Genomic DNA, 18,376 nt, shown 5'->3' on the forward strand with positions numbered 1-18,376 from the left:
ATCCTTCCTCCACTGTATTGCATGGGGTATTTCTGGGTCCTCTATTGTCTTCCATTGATTGATGTGTCTTTCCATCCACCAATACCCCACAGTCATAATTACTATAGCTGTATTCTTGAAATTAGGCAGTGATTCCTCCCACTTTAATCCTCTTTTTTTTTTTTTTTTTTTTTGAGACGGAGTCTCGCTCTGTCGCCCAGGCTGGAGTGCAGTGGCGCAGTCTCGGTTCACTGCAACCTCCACCTCCCCGGTTCAAGCTATTCTCCTGCCTCAGCCTCCTAAGTAGCTGGGATTACAGGTGCACGCCACCACGCCGGGCTAATTTTTTATTTTTAGTAGAGATGGGGTTTCACCATGTTGGTCAGGCTGGTCTTGAACTCCTGACCTCGTGATCTGCCTGTCTCAGCCTCCCAAAGTGCTGGGATTACAGGCGTGAGCCACCATGCCCAGCCTTTTTTATTTTTTTATTTTTGAGATGGAATCTCGCTCTTGTTGCCCAGGCTGGAGTGCATGGAGTGCAATGGCACGACCTCAGCTCACTGCAACCTCTGCTTCCCAGATTCAAGCAACTCTCCTGCCTCAGCCTGCCGAGTAGCTGGAATTACAGGCACCTGCCACCACACCTGGCTAATTTTTTGTATTTTTAGTAGAGATGGTGGTTCACCATGTTGGCCAAGCTGGTCTCAAACTCCTGAAGTGATCCACCTGCCTCAGCCTCCCAAAGTGCTGGGATTACAGGCGTGAGCCACTGCGCCCAGCTTAATCTTCTTTTTAAAAATATATTTTAGGCCACATGTGGTAGTGCACGCCTGTAGTCCCAGTACTTTGGGAGGCCAAGCTGGGACAATTGCTTGAGCTCAGGAGTTCAAGACCAGCCTGGGCAACATGGCAAAACCCCGTCTCTACAAAAAATTGAAAAATTAGCTGGGTGTGGTGGCACATGTCTATAGTTGAAGCTACTCGGGAGGCTGCAGTGGGCCAAGATCGTGCCACTGCACTCCAGCCTGGCTGACAGAGCAAGACCTTATCTCAAAAAAAGTTTTTTTAATGAAAATTATTTTATGCTGGGCACAGTGGCTCATGCCTGTAATCCTAGCACTTTGGGAGGCTGAGGTGGGAGGACTGCTTGAGTCCAGGAATTCAAGCACCCTGGGCAACACAGGAAGGCCTTGTCTGTATAAAAAATAATTTTTAAAAATTAGCTGGGCCTGGGCCGGGCTCGGTGGCTCACGCCTGTAATCCCAGCACTTTGGGAGGCTGAGATGGGCGGATCACAAGGTCAGGAGATGGAGACCATCCTGGCTAACATGGTGAAACCTCGTCTCTACTAAAAATACAAAAATAATTAGCCAGGCGTGGTGGCGAGTGCCTGTAGTCCCAGCTACTCGGGAGGCTGAGACAGGAGAATGACGTGAACCCGGGAGGCAGAGCTTGCAGTGAGCCGAGGTCATGCCACTGCACTCCAGCCTAGGCCACAGAGGAAGACTCCATCTCAAAAAAAAAAAAAAAAGAAATTAGCTAGGCATGGTGGCACGCACCTGTGGTCCCAGTTACTTGGGAGACTGAGGTAGGAGGATTAACTGAGCCCAGGATGTCAAGGCTGCAATGAGCTGTGATCACGCCACTGTGGTCCAGCCTGGGTGACAGAGTGAGACTCTGGCTCAAAAAAAAAAAAAAAAAATTGTTTCAGCTATTCTAGTTTATTTGCCTTTCCTCATACATTTTATAATAATCTTTATTTACAAAAATCATGCTGGGATTTGGATAGGAATTGCACTAAACTTGTATATTAATTTAGGGAGAATTGACATCCTTACTGTGATGAGTCTTTGAAGTCATGAAAACAGTATATCTGTCTGTTTATTTAGATCTTCTTTGATTTCTTTCAACACCATTTTCTAGTTTTCATCATATGAGTCTTGTACATGTTTTATTAGATTCATACCTAAATATTTCCTTTTTCTGTGATTATAAATCATATTATGTTTTAAATGTTGATGTCCGTGTTTTCATTGCTAATATATATATGTTGATATTTGTATGTTGATTTTGTATTGTGACCTTGCTGAATTCACTTACTGGTTCTAGCTTTTTTTTTTTTTTTTTAGATTTCATGAAATTTTCTATAAAGGCCATCATGCCATTATAAGGACCACCTGATATCTTTCTTTCCAATATGTATGCTTTTAAAATTCTTTTCCTATTCTTATTACACAGACTACAATTTCCAGCACTGTGTTGAATAAGATTGGTGAGAGTGGACATGCTTGCCTTGTGTTCAGTCAGGGGGAAAGCATTCAGTCTCTCACTGTGAAGTATGATGCCAGTTGTAGGTTTTTTGTAGATACTCTATCAAATTGAGAAAATTCCCTTTTATTTCTAGTTTCCTGAGAGTTTTTATTATGAATGGGTACGGAATTTTGTCAAGTGCTTTCTCTCTGTCAATTGATTTTTCTTTAGCCTGTTAACAGGGTGGAATACGTTGATTGATTTTTTTTCATTGATTGATTTTTGAATATTGACTCAGCCTTGCATCCCTGGAATAATCCCCACCTGGTCATAGTATATAATTCTTTTCATATATTGCTGAATTCTATTCATTTTTTTTCTTTGGAGACGGAGTTTCCCTCTTGTTGCCCAGGCTGGAGTGCAATAGCACAATCTCCGCTCACGGAAACCTGTGCCTCCCAGGTTCAAGCAATTCTCCTGCCTCAGTCTCCCGAATAGCTAGGATTACAGGCATGCACCACCATGCCCGGCTAATTTTGTATTTGTATTTTTTATTTTATTTTATTTTTGAGATGGAGTCTCGCTCTGTCACCCAGGCTGGAGTGCAATGGTGCGATCTTGGCCCACTGCAACCTCCCCCTCCCGGGTTCAAGCGATTCTCCTGCCTCAGCCTCCTGTGTAGCTGGGATTACAGGTGTTTGCCACCATGCCTGGTTAATTTTTGTATTTTTAGTAGAGACGGGGTTTTGCCATGTTGGCCAGGCTGGTTTTGAACTTCTGACCTCGTGATCCGCCCACCTAGGCCTCCCAAAGTGCTGGGATTACGGGCATGAGCCACTGTGCCTGGCCAATTTTGTATTTTTAGTAGGGATGGGGTTTCTCCATATTGGTCAGGCTGGTCTTGAACTCCCAACCTCAGGTGATCCGCCTGCCTTGGCCTCCCAAAGTGCTGGGATTACAGGCGTAAGCCACCGTGCCCGGCCTCTATTTGTTATTTATTTATTTATTTATTTATTTATTTATTTATTTATGGAGACAGAGTCAGGCTGGAGTGCAGTGGCACGATCTTGGCTCTCTGCAACCTCCACCTCCCGAGTTCTATGTGATTCTCCTGCCTCAGCCTCTGGAGTAGCTGGGATTACAGGCATGCACCACCACGCCCGCTCATTTTTTTTTTATTTTTAGTAGAGACAGGGTTTCACCATGTTGGTCAGGCTGGTCTCCAACTCCTGACCTGAGGTGATCCACCCACTTCAGCCTCCCAAAGTGCTGGGATTACAGGCATGAGGCACCGTGCCTGGCCTATTTGTTAATGTTTTGTTAAGGATTTTTGTGTCTGTGTTCTTATTAAAGGTCATTGGTCTGTAGTCATCTTTTTTGTATTTTCCTTGTCTGGTTTTGATATGGGTAAGATGGGCCTCATAAAATGACTTAGGAAATGCTTCATCTCTTCTATTTTCTGGATCAGATTTGTAGAATCGGTGTTAATTCTTCTTTAGACGTTTGATAGAATTCTCCACTGAAACCATCTGGAGTAAAGATTTCTTGGGGGTGAAGTTTTAAATTACAAATTCAATGTCCTTAATAGTGATAAAGCTACTGAAATTATCTACTTCATATCGGGTATGTTGTAGTAGTTTTTATTTTTTAAGGAATTAGTCCATTTCATCTAAGTTGTCAAATGTGTGTTTGTAACATATAAAACAAATGTGTGTTTATAAAATTTCCAGGGCCAGGCGCGGTGGCTCATGCCTGTAATCTCAGTACTTTGGGAGTCCAAACAGCCGGATCACAAAGTCAGGAGTTCAAGACCATCCTGGCCAACATGGTGAAACACATCTCTACTAAAAATACAAAAGTTAGCTGGGCGTGGTGGGGCGTGGTTGTAATCCCAGCTACTTGGGAGGCTGAGGCAGGAGAATCACTTGAACCAGGAAGTCAGAGATTGTAGTGAGCCGAGATCACGCCACCACACTCCAGCCTGGCGACAGAGCGAGACTCTGTCTCAAAAAATAAATACATAAATAAACAATACAATAAAATTCCCTTATTATTCTATCGTTATCTGCAGAGTCTGTAGTGATAGCTTCTGTTTTATTCCTGATATGAAGAATGTATGGGGTGGGCACAGTGGTTCACGCCTGTAATCCCAGCACTTTGGGAGAGCTGAGGCTGGAGGATCACTTGGGCCCAGGAGTTCAAGGCTAGCATGGGCAACATAGCAAGACCCTGTCTCTATAAAAATAATTTTTTTTTTTTTGAGATGAAGTCTTACTCTGCTGCCCAGGCTGGAGTGCAGTGGCATGATCTCGGCTCACTGCAACCTCCGCCTCCCAGGTTTATGGGATCCTCCCACCTCAGCCTCCCAAGTAGCCAGGACTACACGTGTGCCACCGTGCCTGGTTAATTTTTGTATTTTTTGTAGAGGCAGGGTTGGGTTTTTGATATATTGCCCAAGCTGGTCTTGAACTCCTGAGCTCAAGTGATCCATCTGCCTCGGCCTCCCAAAGTGCTAGGATTACAGGCATGAGCCATCGCACCCAGCCTCTCTCTTTTTAGGTCAGCCTTGCTAAAGATTTGTCAATTTGGCCTGATGCAATGGCTCATGTCTCTAATCCGAGCACTCTGGGAGGTTGAGGTGGGTGGACACCTTGAGCCCAGAAGTTCGAGACCAGTCTGAGCAACATGGTGAAACCCCATCTCTAAAAAAAATACAAAAATTAGACAGGCATATTGGCATGCACCTGTAGTCACAGCTACTTAGGAGGCTGAGGCAGGAGAACTGCTTGAGCCCGGCAGGTTGAGGCTGCAGTGAGCTGTGATCGCACTCTAGCCTGGGTAACAGAGCGAGAGGCTGTCTCAATTAAAAGAAAATAAAAGATTTGTCAATTTTATTGATTTTTTCAAAGAACCAGTTTTCTGTTTTGTTGGTATTCTCTACTGTTTTTCTGTTTTCAATTATATAGATTTCTCTTCTTTTCCTTCTTTCTGTTTGTTTAGGGTTTATTTTGTTCTTTTCTAATTTCCTGAGGTGGAAGCTTGTATTATTGATTTGAGATTTTTTTCCTCTTTTCTAATGTAAGCATTTAGTGCTATTAATTTCCTTCCTAGTTGTGATTTAGCTGTATCTTACACATTTTGATACATTGTATTTTCATTTTCATTCAGGTTAATGAATTTTGTATTTCTCTTGAGGATTGCTCTTTGATTCATAGATTACTTAGAAATGTGTTATTTAGTTTTCAAGTGTTTGAAGATCTTCCTGGAGATTGTCTTTGTGTTATTAATTCTAAGTTTGAGTCCATTTTGGTCATACACTCTGTATGATTTCAATTCTTTTAAATTTGTTGAGGTTTGTTTTATAACCCAAGATATGGTTGATCTTGATACATGTTTCATGGGTGCTTAAAAAGAATGTGTTTTTTGTTGTTGTTGATGTACTATAAATGCTGATTACATCCTGTTGGCTAATGGTAGTGTTAAATTCTATATCCTATTACAGGTGTGAGCCACACACTCAGCCCTGTTGACTTTCTGTGTAATAGTTTTTCTTGTTTTGTTTTTTGGGGTTTTTTTTTTTTTTTTGAGATGGAGTTTCGCTCTTATTGCCCAGGCTGGAGTGCAATGGCATGATCTCGGCTTATTGCAACCTCTGCCTTCCAGCTTCAAGCGATTCTCTTGCCTCAGCCTACCGAGTGCTGCGTTTACAGCCGTGCACCACCACACACAGCTAATTTTTGTATTTTTTTAGTAGAGACGGGGTTTCACCATGTTGGCCAGGATGGTCTCAAATCTCTTGACCTTATGATCCACCCACCTCGGCCTCCCATAGTGCTGGGTTTACAGCCGTGAGCCACCACGCCCAGCCTAATTTTTGTATTTTTAGTACAGACGGGGTTTCACCATGTTGGCCAGGCTGGTCTCGAACTCCTCATCTCAGGTGATCCACCTGCCTTGGCCTCCCAAACTTCTGTGATTACAGGCATGAGCCACCGCGCCCGGCCAGGTTCACTTATTTTTCAAGTCTGTTGTTTGGTACATACACATTTAAGTTTGGTATGTATTCCTTTTTCTTTTCTTTTTTTCTTTTTTTTCTTTCCTTTTTGAGGCAAGGTCTCGCTCTGTCACCCAGGCTGGAGTGCAGTAACTTATCACAGTCTACTGGTGTTGACATTTTACCAGTTTGAGTGAAAGGTAGAAACATTACCTCTATACCTCTGGAAAGTTCTACCAGATTACAAATAAAGAAAGAAACCTTTTTCTGTGTCCTTTTACTCTCCCATTATAATGTAACTATCTTAAGTATTTCCTCTACATATATGGACAGCCACTTAGACAAGCGTAATTTTTGCTTCAACTGTTGAACATAATTTAGAATACTCAAGAGGAAAAAGACAATCTATTGTATTGATCTATATGTTTGCTCTTTTTGTCCTTTTTTCCTGCCTGATGTTCCAAGATTCCTTTTGTTACCACTCCCTTTGTTTAGATAATTGTCTTTAGTAATCCCTATAAAGTAAATCTGCCAGTGACAAATTCCCTTAGTTTTTCCCTCATGTAAGAATGTCATGATTTCCTCCCCCACAGCCCTTCCCCCCAATTCCTGAAGGATTGTTTCACCAGGTATGGGATTCCAAGTCGATCGTTCTTTTCTTTCAGCATTTCAAAAATGTTCCAGCTGGGCGCAGTGGCTCAGGCCTGTAATCCCAGCACTTTGGGAGGCCGAGGTGGGCGGATAACGAGGTCATGAGTTCGAGACCAACCTGGCTAATATGGTGAAACTCCTGTCTTTACTAAAAATACAAAAATTAGCCAGGCATGGTGGCGCGCCTGTAGCCCCAGCTACTTGGGAGGCTGAGGCAGAAGAATCGCTTGAACCCGGGAGGCGGAGGTTGCAGTGAGCCAAGATCGCGCCACTGCACTCCACCCTGGGTGACAGAGTAAGACTCGTCTAAAAAAAAAAATGTTGTTCCACTTCCTCCTGGCCTCCATGGTGCCTTACGAGAAATTCAGCATCATTTGAATTGTTTTCCCCCTATAGGTAATGTATCATTTCTCTCTGGCTGCTTTCAAGAATTTGTGGCTGGGTGCGGTGGCTCACACCTGTAATCCTAACACTTTGGGAGTCTGAGGCGGACAGATCACCTGAGGTCAGGAGTTCGAGACCAGCCTGGCCAACATGGTGAAACCCCATCTCTACTAAAAATACAAAAAATTAGCCAGGCATAGTGGTACACGTCTATAGTCCCAGCTACTTGGGAGGCTGAGGCAAGAGAATCGCTTGAACCCAGGAGGCGGAGGTTGCAGTGAACTGAGATTGTGCCACTGTGCTCCAGCCTGGACAGCAGAGGGAGACTCCATCTCAAAAAAAAAAAAAAAAAGTATATGTTGAGAAGTTTATGATGTGTTTTCTCATGGGCGTATCCTGTTTGAGGTTTGCTCAGCTATGTGAATCTGTCAGTTTGTCTTTTGCAAAATTTGGGCAAATTTCGGCTATTAGTTCTTTGAATATTTCTTCTCCTTCTGTGACTCCAATGACATGAATGTTAGATCTTATGTTATTGTCTCACATGGCCCTGAGGCTCTGTTTTTTTTTTTTTTTTTTTCCATTCTATTTTTTTTCCCTAGTGTTCAGATTGGGTAATTTGTAGTTTTCTGTCTTCAAACTTATTCTTTCCTCTGTCCTCTCCATTCTGTTGCTGAGCTTATTCATTGAGTTTTAAATTTCAATCATTGTATTTTTTATTCCTAAAATTTCCATTTGGTTCTTCTTTATGTATCGATCTGTTGAGACTTTATATTTTCCAGACTTTCCATTTTTTCATTTGTTCCAAGTATGTTTGTATTTGAACACGTTATATACATTGAAGCATTTTTATGATGGCTACTTCAAAATCTTTTTCAGATAATTCTAATATCTGTGTCATTTTGGTGTTAGCGTATATAGATTATCCTTTCTTATTCAAAATTTTCTGGTTCTGGTTCAAATGACTTTTGATTAAGACCTGGACATTTTGCACATTATGTTATAAGACTCTGGATCTTATTTAATGTTTTGGGATAGGGTCTCACCTTGTCACTCAGGCTGGAGTGCAGTGGGGTCATGGCTCACTGCAGCCTCAACCTTCTGGCCTCAAGCAATCCTCCCATCTCAGCCACCCAAGTAGCTAGGACCACAGGCAGGCATCAGCATGCCCAGCTAATTTTTTTGTTTTTTGTTTTTTCGTAGCAGCAAGGTCTCCGTATGTTGCCCAAGCTGGTCTTGAACTCCTGGGCTTAAGCAATCCTCCCACCTCAGCCTCCCAAAGTGCAGGGATTACAGGCATGAGCCACTGCGCCCAGCCTCTGGATCTTACTTTATAGCCTGTGTTTCAGCAGGCCTCCTCTAACATTGCTTCTGTGGGGAAAGTGCGGATGCTACCTCATTTTCACCAGGAGGGTATGGAAGTCCAGGTTTTCCACTTGGCCTCCATTGACACCGGTGTTGGCAGGGCTCCTTCTTACTGCTGGGCAGGGGTGGGAGTCCAGTTTCTCTATTAGGCCTTCACTGATACCACACCGGCTGGGAGAGGGAGTGGGCCTCCACTGACATTGTTGGGAGAGGTGGCCTTGATTATGGATGAAAGGCCTGAGTGGATAACTAGGCCTCTTCTACATCACCCTGGTGGGGAAGGGAAGGAGTACTTCATTACAGCCTAGCAAGGTTTGGAGATCTAGGCTTTCCACTCGGCCTTTGCTGATGGGGGTGAGGGTGGGGCTGGAGTAGAGGGGCTATAGTCTAAAGGCTGTCTGTCGGCTGGATGCGGTGGCTCATGGCTGTAATCCCAGCACTCTGGGAGGCTGAGGCAGGCGGATCATTTGAGGCCGAACGAAAGGCTGAGGCAGGCAGGAGAACTGCTTGAATCCGGGAGGCAGAGGTTGCAGTGAGTCGAGATCGTGCCACTGCACTCCAGCCTGGGCGACAGAGTGAGACTCTGTCTCAAGAAAAATCAAACCAAATGAAAACTAAAAATAAAAAAATCAAGGCTGTCTGTCTTTCTAGGCTGTTTATTTTCTTGTCCTTTGACTCAGAAAGCAGACTTGCAGGACACCATGGTTCACGCTTATAATTCCAGCACTTTGGGAGGCTGAGGCCAGAGGATTGCTTGAGCCCAGGAATTTGAGATCAGCCTGGGAAACAGTGAGACCCCCATCTCTACAAAAAAACATAACAAACAAACAAAAAAAACCAAAAAGGCCAGGCACGATGGCTCATGCCTGTAATCCCAGCACTTTGGGAGGCTGAGTCGGGCGGATCACCTGAGATCAGGAGTTTGAGACCAGCCTGACCAACATGGTGAAACCCCATCTCTACTTCTAAAAATACAAAAAATAGCAGGGCGTGATGGTGCATGCCTGTAATCCCAGCTACTCAGGAGGTGAGGCAGGAGAACTGCTTGAGCCCAGGAGGCAGAGGTTGCAGCAGTGAGCTGAGATCGCGCCACTGCACTCCAGCCTGGGCAACAAGAGTGAAACTCCGTTTCAAAAAAAAAACAAAACTGTATTGATTAGTCAGGCATGGTGGCGCAGATCTGTAGTCTAAGCAGCTTAAGCCTGAGAGATCAAGGCTGCAGTGAGCCATGATTGCACCACTGCACTCCAGCCTGGGCGATAGAGCAAGACACTCTTTCAAAAAAAAAAAAAAAAAAAAAAAAAAGACAAGCTTTTCTTGGGGCTTTTGTCTGCAATCGTTGGCAGTTTTGGGTTGCTGGCTTCTCCAGTACCCATTCTGACATATATGAGGCAAAAAGAAAACTTAGGGAGGTCACTGCTGAGTCATTCCTTGGATCTGGAGGTCCCTAACCAATCGGCTTTCTTCTTGTTCAGAGTCATCTTACGTTCATTTTGTATAATATAGAGTGTTTTTGGGGTTTTTAGCTGTACTTAGCAGGAGGACTGGGGAAAAGAATATCTGCTCTATCTCTCAGAAGCAGAAGTTGCTCCAAATACTTTGAAAAATTAAAGCCAGCATTTAAAAATTCCTCAAAATGGCTCACACCTGTAATCTCCACATTTTGGGAGGGCAAGGCGGGGAGCCTAGGGGTTGGAGACCAGTCTGGACAACATGGCGAAGCCGTGTCTCTACAGAAAAATTAGCTGGCATGGGGCGGGAGCGGTGGCTCACGCCTGTAATCCCAGCACTTTGGGAGGCCGAGGCAGGAGGATCACGAGGTCAGGAGATCGAGACCATCCTGGCTAACACGGTGAAACCCCGTCTCCACTAAAAAATACAAAAAAATTAGCCGGGCGTGGTGGCGGGCGCCTGTAGTCCCAGCTACTTGGGAGGCTGAAGCAGGAGAATGGCATGAACCCCAGGAGGCGGAGCTCACAGTTAGCCGAGATCGCGCCACTGCGCTCCAGCCTGGGGGACAGAGCGAGACTCCGACTCAAAAAAAAAAAAAATTAGCCAGCGTGGTGGCACATGCCTGCAGTCTCAGCTACTTGGGAGACTTGAGGTGGGAGAATCACCTAAGCCCCGGGAGGTAGAAGCTACACACTCCAGCCTGGGCAACAGAGTAAGACCTCGTCTCAAAAAATTTTTTTTTCTCAAAGAAATGTAGACTTCTGGTTGCTCATGAAATGCTGGAAGATGAGTCATCCTGGGCCTGCACTTTGATTTGGTAACAGTTGGCTGTTGCTGGGTGCCCACTGCCCCGTAGACGGATTATACTGCATTGAATTTACCGTAGGTCCCACCCCTTCATACTCACTTAGAAAAGGCCCGCATCACTCATCCTTGCATGACTGCCGGAGTGTGAACTTGCTATCTCTGTATCGAAGTTGTGTTTCATCTCCAGGAAGTGTTGGCTGCAGCAAAGATTGGATGTGACACCAGAAAAAAAGAGTCATTGGCAGGATCCTTTAAGAATTCTGCTACATCACTGCAGAAGTGTTCTGTCTCCCAGCACAGAAAGTCTGCCTTAGCACATACTGTTCTGAGCAGTTACAGTTTTTAAAAAAAACTTCCCCTCCCTTATCTTAGGAAACAGCTAGCCCATTTCTCCTCTTAATTAACCCCTAATCATGACTCAGTTACTCAGTTACGCTCCCAGCCCATTCTTGTGGAAGCCCTGCAAAGCGAGCCAGTGGGACCATGGAAACGTGTAATTTAGCGAAGCCTTGGATTCTCAGTGGCTACAAAGTGAAGCCCCGAGGGGAGGTAGCTTTGTATTCTAAAACAGCAAAGAATGCTGTGTTGGTAGCTCCAGCCAGATTGGTGATCTGACTAATGTGGACGTTTCAATAGGCCCCAGCAGAGTCCTAAAAATATAGTCTGCCTGGTCAGCTCTGCCATGTCAGTTTCTAAAACTGTCAGCACCAGTAGGGCAGCAGAACCACTCTCAAAGCAGAGGCTTTTCAACTTTTGGGTTCACTGACCGCTTTCAGGGACAGGAGGCCTCACCAGCCTCCTAGCCTCTTTGATCCCAGGCACCCTGGCTTCTTCCTGAGAGGGAAGCATGAAGAGGAAGCTGCCCATCTTCTCTTGCCTGAATCCTCACCACTCCTTGTCTGCAGCTCTGTGTCCAGGAACAGCCACTGTTGCTTCTGACCGGAGCTGAGAAATGATGAGCTCTTTGCTGTATTTTGATAAAATGAAGCCCAACGTGGACAGCAGGCACGAGGTTCCTGCAGGAACCTTGGCTTCTCTGAGGTACTCAGGCCTCTGGGGAACCAAACACAAAACAATTTGATTTGTCATCAAGGACACCAGCTCAATACATTTGCAGATGTGTTTGGCCTGGAACATCATCCTTCTCCTTGGCCACAGTGCCATGTGACTAGCCCTCCAATGCCACAGGGAAATAAGAGCACTGGTGTCAAACTAGGAGGTAACCCGATTCAAAGAGACCCTTCAGGAGGGCTTGGCCATAGATAAAAGGATGAGGGGGAAAGGTAGGCAGCAGGAGGAGAAAAAAGAAACAGCAGTAGCCATGGTTATCTTTTGTCTAGTATCTACTGTGTACAAAGTATTTTGTGTTAAATGCTGTGTGTGTGTGTGTTCACTTAATTATCAGGGAAATCCTGTGAAGTAAGAATGATCTCAGGCTGGGCACGGTGGCTTGTGCCTGTAATCCCAGCACTTTGGGAGGCCTACGCAGGCAGATCACGAGGTCAAGAGATCAAGACCATCCAGGCTAACACGGTGAAACCCCACCTCTACTAAAAATACAAAAAATTAGCCGGGCATGGTGGCGCACATCTGTAGTCCCAGCTACTCGGCTACTCGGGAGGCTGAGGCAGGAGAATCGCTTGAACCTGGGAGGTGGAGGTTGCAGTGAGCTGAGATCACACCACTGCACTCCAGCCTGGGCGACAGAGCGAGACTCCATCTCAAAAAAAAAAAAAGCAAAAAAAAACACAATGATCTCTACTTTGCAATTAAAGAAGCTTTGACTCAGAGGCTGGGCATGGTGGCTCACTGTAATTTCAGCATTTTGGGAGGCTGAGGTGGATTAATCACCTGAGATCAGGAGTTCAAGACCCGCCTGGCCAACACGGTGAAACCCTGTCTCTACTAAAAATACAAAAAATTGGCCAGGCGTGGTGGCTCACGCCTGTAATTCCAGCACTTGAGAGGCTGCTGAAGTGGGCAGATCACCTGAGGTCAGAAGTTCGAGACCAGCCTGGCCAACATGGTGAAATCCTGTCTCTACTAAAAATATAAAAATGAAGGCCGGGTATGGTGGCTCATGCCTGTAATCCCAGCACTTTGGGAGGCCGAGGCGGGCGGATCATGAGGTCAGGAGATCGAGACCATCCTAGCTAACATGGTGAAACCCCATCTCTACTAAAAATGCAAAAATTAGCTGGGCACGGTGGTGCACGCCTGTACTCCCAGCTACTCAGGAGGCTGAGGCAGGAGAATCACTTGAACCCAGGAGGCGGAGGTTGCAGTGAGCCGAAATCGTGCCATTGCACTCCAGCTTGGGCAACAAGAGTGAAACTCTGTCTCAAAAAAAAAAAAAAAAAAATATATATATATATATATATATATACACACACACACATATACAATATATAAAACATTGTATGTATATGTGTGTGTATATACACACACACACACACACACACACACACACATATATATATATATAGAGAGAGAGAGAGAGAGAGAGAGAGAGAGCGAGCAAGTCCAAAAGCGTGGCTTTTGGAACTGATTCTGGGCTAGGTATAGATCCCAGGAGAACCCGTGTTCTACAAACCTCACTCTGGGCAAAACTGACCCAGACTGGCTTTTGGGATGCTTGATGTTAATGAGGCAAGTGATATGTCTACTGAACTTACTGCTCCAAGTAGGACATTGTAACTTTGAGTTCCCCTCATCCCTTTCATATTGGAGGAGTTGTCTGGGCAGCAGGAGCTACGGCAGGCCAGGGTTGCTCTAGTTTTTAGCCAGAGCTAGCAGGTAAGTGCCTCCCAATGATATGCAGATTAAAGATAAGTAATCCTTGCCCATTTCTGCTCAAGTTGCTATAGTTTGCAAGTGACAGCCACCAATTCCAGGGACTTGAATGGCTACTGGAATTGAGCAAGTCCTCCCACTGACTGGGCTGGGTAGTGCAGGGAGGGAGAGGACACCATTCTGACTGACTCCAGACTGACATCAGGACTAGTCTCCCTAGGAGTGCAGGGACTTTACCTCCTCTGCATTTTCATGACCACTGTCCTAGGCCAGCTGTGTGCCTCCTCACTACAAGCCAGCAATTGCTGGGCCAACATATGCTTCCTGAAAACACAGATCCAGCCTCTCTTGTTCTTTCCACTTATCAGGTGGCTCAAAGGCTACCTGATCAATCTTCCAAAAGCTCAGATCCTAAACCTACACGGGCTCCCCAGTACCATCAGTTACTCCTGTGCTCGCTTTCATGGCTCATCTTTTCAATCTTTGCTCCCTCTTGGTGTTTGGGCCTCAACTACTTTTCTCCTCCTTCTCTCCTCCTCCTCCTCCCCCTCCCCCTCCTCCCCCTCCTCCTTCTTCTTCCTTCTTTCTTCTTCTTCCTTCTTCTTTTCCTTCTCCTCCTCATTCTTCTCCTCCTCCTTCCTCCCCCTCCCCCTTCTTCTCCTCCTCCCTCCTTTCTTCCTTCTCCTCCTTCTTCTTCTCCTCCTCCTTCCTCCCCCTCCCCTTCTCCTCCCCCTCCTTTTCCTCTTCTTCTCCTCCTCCTCCTTCTTTCCTTTTTTTTTTTGAGACAAAGTCTCACTCTGTCACCCAGGCTGGAGTGCAGTGGCGCCATCTTGACTGACTGCAACCTCCTCCTCCCAGGTTAAAGCGATTCTCCTGCCTCAGACCACGCCTGGCTAATTTTTGTACTTTTAGTAGAGGCAGGGTTTCACCAGTTGGCCAGGCTGGTCTCGAACTCCTTACCTTGTGATTCACCTGCCTCGGCCTCCCAAAGTGCTGGGATTACAGGTGTGAGCCACTGCACCCAGCCTTTCTCCTTCTTTCTTCTTCTTCCTTCTTCTTCCTCCTTCTCCTTTGAACCCAGGAGGCAGAGGTGGCAGGGAGTCAAGAGTGTGCCACTGTATTCCAGCCTGGGCTACAGAGCAAGACTCTGTCTCAAAAAATAACAATAATAAAACTTCTTCTTTCTTCTCCTCCTCCTCCTTCTTTCCTTCCTTTTTTTTTTTCAAGACAGAGCCTCGCTCATTGCCCAGACTGGAGTGCAGTGGCGAGCTCTCTGCTCACTGCAACCTCTGCCTCCCAGGTTCAAGCAATTCTCCTGCCTCAGCCTCCCAAGTAGCTGGGATTATAGGCATGTGCCAACACGCCCAGCTAATTTTTGTATTTTTAGAAGTGATGGGGTTTCACCATGTTGGCCAGGCTGGTCTTGAACTCCTGACCTTGTGATCTGCCTGTCTCAGCCTCCCAATTCTTCTTTCTTCTTCCTTCCTCCTTTCTTCTTCCTCCTTTTTTTCTTCCTCCTCCTTCTTCCTCCCTCCTACTCCTCCTGCCTCCTCCTCCTTCTTCTTCTTTGTCTTTCTCTTCTTCCTTCCTCTTCTTCTTTCTTTTTCTTCTTTTCTTCCTGTCGGGGGCAGGTGTTGCACCAAAATCCATAATGCTGACATGTAAACCAGTTCACAATGGAGGAACTCTGATTGAAGAGGATGTCAGGGATCTGCTAATTCCTTCTCCACTTCTGTTTGAAAACCGCTGCTTGAACCAAATGGTTCTGATCACTGTTGCTCTCAAATACCTCCATGCTGGCTGGGCGCGGTGCCTCATGCCTGTAATCCCAGCACTTTGGGATGCCGAGGCAGGACAATCATCTGAGGTCAGGAGTTCGAGACCAGCCTGACCAACATGGTGAAACCCCATCTCTACTAAAAATACAAAAATTAGATGGGCGTGGTAGTGTGCACCTGTAATCCCAGCTACTCTAGAAGCTGAGGCAGGAGAATTGCTTGAATCCAGGAGGTGGAGGTTGCAGTGAGCCAATATCATGCCATTGCACTCCAGCCTGGGCAAAAAGAGCAAAAATCTCCGTCTCAAAAAAAAAAAAACACAAAAAACAAAAAAACCTCCATGCTTTTGCTCATACTGTATTCTCTGTCTGTAATGCCTGGCATCTCTTCATGTCCAAATCTTCTTTCTTCTTTCTTCTTCTTCTTTTTTTTTTTTTTTTTTTTTTGAGACAGGGTCTCAACCTGTCGCCCAGCCTGGAGTGCAGTGGTGCAGTCATGGCTCACTACAGCTTCTCATGTCCAAATGTTATCTGTCCTTTAGGGCACAACATGAATGCTACAAAGCCTCCAGACCATTCCTGTCTCCAACCCTCAACATTCACTCTTATGCCCAAAAAGGCTTTTTCCCTTCTCTGGGCCTACACAGGACTTGTGCTTCCCTCACGGAAATGAGTGACTACTTTCTACCACAAACTGATTACCTGTATCCAGATTTCATTTCTTAGCTCCATAAGAGGCAGGCCCATGACTCTATCCATCATCTGTCACTCTTTCACAAAGCTCAACTGAGTGTCTTGTCCTTGGTTTCATGCCAGATGCCACACCTAGAATAAAAGTAATGTTAAGTAAATGAAAGTGGGTTGACCAACATTGTCTCCATCCTTGTGGATAAGGAATTTCTATCTCCTGGGGAGGGTAGATGGAGAGATGTTAGTCTAAAGATACAAAATTTCAATTAGACTGGAGGAATATGTTCAAGAGAACTGTTGTACAACATGGTGATGCTAGTTAATAACAATGTATTGCATTCTTTTTTTTTTTTTTTTTTTTGAGATGGAGTCTCGCTCTGTCACCCAGGCTGGAGTGCAGTGGTGCAACCTCAGCTCACTGCAACCTCCGCCTCCCAGGTTCAAGTAATTCTCTTGCCTCAGCCTCCTGAGTAGTTGGGATTACAGGTGCGTGCCACCACGCCCGGCTAATTTTTATATTTTTAGTAGAGACGGGGTTTCACCATATTGGCCAGGCTGGTCTCAAACTCCTGACCTCAAGTGATCCACCCCTCCCCGGCCTCCCAAAGTGCTGGGATTACAGGCATGAGCCACCGCACCTGGCCAGTGTATTGTATTCCTAAAAATTACTAAGATTTTGTGTTCTCACCACAAAAATGAAAGTATATGGGATAATGCATATATTAATTAGCTTGACTTAGCCATTCTACAATACATACATATTTCAAAACAGTGTGTTGTACATGATAAATATATAAGATTTTGTCAATCAAATAAGAAACTTTTGGGCTGGGTGCAGTGACTCATGCCTGTAATACCAGCACTTTGGAAGCCCGAGGCGGGCAGATCATTTGAGGTCAGGAGTTCAAGACCAGCCTGGCCAACAGGGTGACATCTCGACTCTACTAAAAATACAAAAATTAGCTGGGCATGGTGGCGTGTGCCTGTAATCCCAGGTACTTGGAAGGCTGAGGCAGGAGAATCGCTTGAACCAGGAGGTGGAGGTTGCAGTGAGCCAAGATTGTGCCACTGTACTCCAGCCTGGGCGACAGAGCAAGACTCCATCTCAAAAAATAACGACAATAATAATTATTATTGCTATTATAAGCTGCTATGAACATTCATGTACAAGTGTCTATTTAAACATACATTTTCATTTATCTTGAGAAAATATCTAGGAATGAAGGTTCTTAGTCATGTGGTAAGTGTATGTTAAACTTCATAAAAAACAGGCCAACAGTTTTCCAAATTGGCTGTATCATGTTATATTCCTACTGGCAATGTAAGAGAGTTCCAGACGCTCTATATCTTCAGCAACATTTGGCGATGTCAGTTTTTCAAAAATTTTGGACATTCCAGTGGATGTAAGGTGGTATCTCAGCATGGTTGTAATTTGCATTTTCCACATTACTAATGATATTATCTTTTTATGTGCTTATTGGCTATCTGTATATCTTCCTTTAGGAAAATATCTGTTCAAGTATTTTGTCATTTTTAAAAAGTTGTATTGGCTGACCGCAGTGGTTCATACCTGTAATCTCAGCACTTTGGGAGGCTGAGGCGGGCAGATCACCTGAGGTCGGGAGTTCGAGACCAGCCTGACCAACATGGAGAAACTCCATCTCTATTTAAAAAAATACAAAACTAGCCGGGCGTGGTGGCACATACCTGTAATCCCAGCTACTCGGCAGCTGAGGCAGGAAAATCGCTTCAACCCGGGAGGCGGAGGTTGCGGTAAGCTGAGATTGTGCCATCGCACTCCAGCCTGGGCAACAAGAGCAAAACTCCATCATATTAAAGAAAATTGTATTGTGAGCCTTTTAATTACAGATTTGCAGATATGAGTAATATATACCGGTGTAAACACACAGACATATTTTAGACACAAGACTTTCGTCAGATATATGTATTTTGAACATTTCTCTCAATTTTGGCTTGCCTATTCATTTTCTTCATAGTGTCCTTTGATGAACAAAAGGTTTGTTTTGTTTTTTTGAAACCGAGTTTTACTCTGTCCCCCAGGCTGGAGTGCAGTGGCACGATCTCAGCACAATGTAACCTCTGCCTCCTGAGTTCAAGTGCTTCTTGCGCCTGACTCTGAGTAGCTGGGATTACAGGCATGCACCACCCTGCCTGGCTAATTTTTTGTATTTTTAGTAGAGGTGGGGTTTTGCCATGTTGGCCAGGCTGTTTCCAAC

The 18,376-nt window shown here is 45.1% G+C and overlaps 1 long non-coding RNA gene across 1 annotated transcript; it reads right to left on the reverse strand.

The window, feature by feature from the left end:
- Positions 1-1,310: 1,310 nt before the first annotated feature.
- LOC129534565 (uncharacterized) lies at positions 1,311-17,922 on the reverse strand. The gene is made up of 4 exons (XR_008681202.2): positions 17,847-17,922; positions 16,152-16,274; positions 11,769-11,932; positions 1,311-11,076 (listed from the first exon to the last, which is right to left on the reverse strand). It is a non-coding gene; the product is annotated as an uncharacterized lncRNA (long non-coding RNA).
- Positions 17,923-18,376: the final 454 nt, after the last annotated feature.

This window comes from Gorilla gorilla, chromosome 1 (genome assembly GCF_029281585.2).
Source record: "Gorilla gorilla gorilla isolate KB3781 chromosome 1, NHGRI_mGorGor1-v2.1_pri, whole genome shotgun sequence".
NCBI classification, from domain to species: domain Eukaryota; kingdom Metazoa; phylum Chordata; class Mammalia; order Primates; family Hominidae; genus Gorilla; species Gorilla gorilla.